Genomic DNA, 5,272 nt, shown 5'->3' on the forward strand with positions numbered 1-5,272 from the left:
TACCTGTCAGCTTAGTTTTCTGTTTGCTGAATAAGTCATTTGGGAACTTAAGGTATAATAATCCATATATTCATTGCATTAAAATATTTCCCTCTCTGTTTTATTTCTTTGACATTATTGATACCAAAGAGATGACATTTCAGGCTTTCTGGAAAGCCAAACTTGTTTTTACTATTTTTGATTTATTCGCGCAAAGGACATTGGGTAGTGCAGGAATTCTGGGAATGTTGCACAGAGAAATTTGGCTGACGTATGTACAGATTTCAATCCGAATTTCCTCTGTTCTTACACGTTAGTCTATTGAGCTCGCTTCGCGACGCTCGCTGCGCTCGCTATGAAGTCTGACTAGAGGGTTTCCATCTATTCTAAAAACCCATACGTACATTATGATGCAAATGGAAGAAAACACTAAAAAGCAGTGGATACGGCCACCGGGAAATCAGTAGGAATGGATCTACCCTAGGCACAGGTAAAAAAAAAAGTAGAAATGTTTGTTTACTTTAGAAAGCAAATTAATTAACTTACTCTTGAAAATCATATAACTATTGATTAGGAGGAGAATGTAATAGAAGATGTAACTTAGGTTTGTGTGTATGAAACGAAAAATTAATATGTGTTTTCGGGTACAGACGACATTGTTGTTAAGTGTGTGTGTGTTTTATTTGGGGGGGGGGGGGGGGGGGGGGGGCTAAAAAATATTTAGGGAAGTGTGTATAAATTAGAGACGGACGTAAACACATGCATATTATATAAAGGCTCTATTCAGTTTGACTGTGAAAAAAACCCCATAATTTTTAATTAACTTTAGCAATATATACACACTTTAATGAAATACATGTATAAAACAGTGGTGTAGCATCGTTTTTGAAAGTGGGGGGGGCCAGGCAGAGCAAATTTTTTTTTACTTACCTGAAAAAGTTGACAAGCTAAAAAAAAAAAAAAAAAAAAAAAAAAAAAGGTAAAAGTTGCCCAAAGTCGAAAATCCTATTTCGGGGGGGGGGGGGGGGGGGGGTATGTCAACTTTTTCTCAGTGTCAACTACTTCTAGTACCAATTCTTGTACTACATTTTCGGTACATTTCTAAAAGTGGGGGGGCCAACCAAGCTTTCAATTAACATTTCCTATAGTGTAAATTAGGTTGGGAAAAAAAGTGGGGGGGGGGGGGGGTGTATGTAAACTTTTTCTCAGTGTCAACTACTTTCAGTACCAATTCTACTACATTTTCGGTACATTTCTAAAAGTGCGGGGGCCAACCAGGCTTTCAATTAACATTTCCTATAGTGTAAGTAAGGTTGGGAAAAAAGGTGGGGGGGGGTGTAGGTAAACTTTTTCTCAGTGTCAACTACTTCTAGTACCAATTCTTATCCTACATTTTCGGTACATTTCTAAAAGTGGAGGGGCCAACCAGGCTTTCAATTAACATTTCCTATAGTGTAAGTAAGGTTGGGAAAAACAGTGGAGGGGCCAGGCCCCCCCTGGCCCCCCCGGATACTATGCCCCTGTAAAAATGATATGCCCTAGCTTGAAGGTATGTATTCACACAAATTTATTTCATTTTAATAATTAATGATAAATTTATTTTTAGATGTACCAATACAGTTCGAACTATGAAAATAAAGATGAAAAGATACATTGAGAATTCATTTTCAGTAAAAAGCAGGTGAGAATTTTTTTTAAATATTAAAATTACCTGGTAAGGAAATAAACATTCATCATAATTTAATGCTAATAAAATAAACATTCATCATAATTTAATGCTAATAACTACATGTACCACAGATAATTAAATCTTTTATTAATGTCATGATTTTTAGGTCACCTGAGCCGAAGGCTCAAGTGAGCTTTTCTGATCTCATTTTGTCCGGCGTCCGTCTGTCCGTTTGTCTGTCTGTCTGTCTGTAAACTTTTCACATTTTCGACTTCTTCTCAAGAACCGCTGGGCCAATTTCAACCAAACTTGCCACAAAATATTCTTGGGTGAAGGGGATTCAAGTTTGTTCAAATGAAGGGCCACGCCCTCATTCAAGGGGAGATAATTGGGAATTAATGAAAATTTAGTGGCATATTTTAAAAATCTTCTTAATAAGAACCACTGTGCCAGGAAAGATGAAACTTATGGGGAAACATCCTCAGGTAGTGTAGATTCAAGTTTGTTCAAATCATGACCCCCCGGGGTAGGGTGGGGCTAAAATGGCCGACCAAAGTTTTACATCGAAATATATAGGAAAATTCTTTAAAAATCTTCTTCTCAAGAATGACAAAGCCATAATTAATCATATTTATATGGGAGCATGCTCAGGTAGTGCAGTTTCAAGTTTGTTCAAATCATGACCCCCCGGGGTAGGGCGGGGCCAAAATGGCCGACCAAAGTTTTACATCGAAATATATAGGAAAATTCTTTAAAAATCTTCTTCTCAAGAATGACAAAGCTATAATTAATCATATTTATATGGGAGCATGCTCAGGTAGTGCAGTTTCAAGTTTGTTCAAATCATGACCCCCGGGGTAGGGCGGGGACAAAATGGCCGACCAAAGTTTTACATAGAAATATATAGGAAAATTCTTTAAAAATCTTCTTCTCAAGAATGTCAAAGCCATAATTCATCATATTTATATGGAAGCATGTTCAGGTAGTGTAGATTCAAGTTTGTTCAAATCATGACCCCCGGGGTAGGGCGGGGCCAAAATGGCCGACCAAACTTTTACATAGAAATATATAGGACAATTCTTTAAAAATCTTCTTCTCAAGAACGACAAAGCCATCATTCATCATATTTATATGGAAGCATGCTCAAGTAGTGTAGATTCAAATTTGATCAAATCATGACCCCCAGGGGTAGGGCGGGGCCAAAATGGCCAACCAAAGTTTTTAAAGATATATATAGGAAAATTCTTTAAAAATCATTTTCTAAAAAATAGCAAATCCATGATTGGTCATGGGACTACTTTTGGATTTAAACTTTACAATAAAAAACCATTTTCTACTTTTTCCTACCCTTAGTGCTTAGGTGAGCGATGTGGCCCATGGGCCTCTTGTTTCTTATAAAGTTTTGGGATACAGTAATTTAAAAAAAGAATCAAAAATTGGTTGTAGAACCTACTATGATTGTATTGATACATTTTAGAACTGTGACACAGGAGCATCACCTGTGAAAGGTTACAAATGATACAAATGACACCAATAAAGGATATATGAGCAACCGTAAGTACACTGTTACATAAATTAATTCAATTTTCTCAACAGAGTCAACACATGATATATGTTTTAATAAAAATTTTATCAAAGAGGTTTTAGAATTTTTTTTTTGTTCTATTTATCAAAAGAAATATACTCTTACCATACTTAATTCAAAAGCAAATTTAAAATTAATTGTGGGAACACCTTATAACTTACAAGTATTCAATCAAAATTTGTTCAGGAAAGTTTTTCTTGTATTTACAAATTCATAAATTGAATATGTATTAAGCTATTATGCAACTGTACTTGGATACATGTATATATGAAATAGTATGAATATCCCTAACATACATAATGCATATATGTATGATTTATGCAAGAAAGTTGCATATAAGGCACTATAAATAGAGGAACCCTAAATAGAAATACTAGTATCCAGTATACAGCAATGAACTATATAGTTGCAAGTTATTAGGAAATAATCTTTGTTTTTATGTTTTTATTGTCTTTTTTTAACACAAAGGTTAATATATACCAGAAACAGGAGGCAGTTAAAAAATTAATAAACAAAGACAGAAAACTTGCAAATGACCCTGCATGAGAACTGAACACCAGACAGTATCGTTACCAAACAATATTCTTTTGGAGGGATTTCTGTTTAAAGAAATTGGAGGTCATAAGTTTTGAAGTTTGTGATGGTAAATTCACTAAATTTTTTTTAGGTTGCTTTTATCTTCCATTGGTTATACTTAAAATATTTTTGAGGTATTTTTTTCAAGGTGTAAATACTAACAATTGGTTTAGAATTAAATACATGATAGTGAAAAATATATCAATTTGTTTTCACATGAAAAAAATGTTGTAGATAAATAATGAATTTAAATTAGGGTATAGATGTATGTTATTTTTTATTTCAGGGAAAAAGTCAAAGATGATTATTTCAAGTGTCACTTTTTAAACCCACTTTCTTCACTGGACAGCACTAACACCCCATACAGCAAAACTCGTTTAGTACAAACACGGATATTGTGAATTTACGGATAAAGCGAAGTCAACTTGGATCCCTAACTATATAAATTTAACACATTCCTTATACAGATATAACAAATAACGGATATAGCAAAGTAATTTCGAAGGTCCCCATGCCTTTGTTATAACTAAGTTTAATTACTGTAACAGTAAACGTCTGATGTAAAAAAAAAATGGTAACTTTAAGTCTAGCTATTTGAACTAAATTGTTATGTAACAGATTTTTTTTTTTTTTTTTTTTTTTTTTTTTTTTACATATTTTGACATATAAATACACATTTTAGATAATGTTCAGAATGAAGATTTTCTTGATTAATAATTTGAAAAAAGACTGTATTAATATACAAGAGGCCCATGGGCCTTATAGGTCACCTGAGCATCATGCAACAACTTTACAATGATTGACATTGGTTCATGTTTTAAACTAGACACCATGGCATTCACAATTTTGAAAAAGACATCATAACTATTCACTTAGCATGTTTAGTTTGGTTACTTAATACCCACAGACAGAGTAGGGGAACAAAAAATGCATTTCGACTAATCAGTAATATTCAGCAATAATCAATATAGTGCCACTACCATACATGAACCCCTGACCCTTGGTCCACACATTTCACAATTTTGGAAAAGGCACCCTTGCTTATCAAAAATATTTGATTAATACAAAGTAGAAGGTTTCAATCAATTAATTCATTTTCAGTATATAAGTAGAGCCCCCCACCACCCTCTATGGTACCCCTGACCCAGGGGTGTGGAAATTCACAATTCAGGAAGAATGGCCCTTGCTCATCATAGCTATATAGGTAGTCCATCTGCTTAATCCCCAGGAGCAAAGAAGAAGATTTTCAAACAATTTTTGCATTTTCTCTATATAACCAATAGAGCCCCACCCTAACAAATGAACCCCTGACCCTGGGGCCATAAAATTCACAAAGGCATTCTTCCTCATCATGACTATGTACTTATTGAGTTTATTTAATACTCAGGAACAGAGAAGAAGATTTTAAAAGAAATAATGTATTTTCTCTATATAATCAATAAAGCCCCACCCCAGCTGCCCCA

The 5,272-nt window shown here is 34.2% G+C and overlaps 1 long non-coding RNA gene across 1 annotated transcript; it reads left to right on the top strand.

Moving 5' to 3' along the window:
• Positions 1 to 384: 384 nt before the first annotated feature.
• Positions 385 to 4,439, top strand: LOC134244595 (uncharacterized). The gene is made up of 5 exons (XR_009987253.1): positions 385 to 469; positions 1,586 to 1,660; positions 3,126 to 3,202; positions 3,702 to 3,851; positions 4,096 to 4,439. It is a non-coding gene; the product is annotated as an uncharacterized LOC134244595 (long non-coding RNA).
• The last annotated feature ends 833 nt before the right edge of the window (positions 4,440 to 5,272 follow it).

This window comes from Saccostrea cucullata, unplaced genomic scaffold (genome assembly GCF_032062105.1).
Source record: "Saccostrea cucullata isolate Sc308-1 unplaced genomic scaffold, CSIRO_AGI_Scuc_v1 ctg14128, whole genome shotgun sequence".
Taxonomy (NCBI): Eukaryota; Metazoa; Mollusca; class Bivalvia; order Ostreida; family Ostreidae; genus Saccostrea; species Saccostrea cuccullata.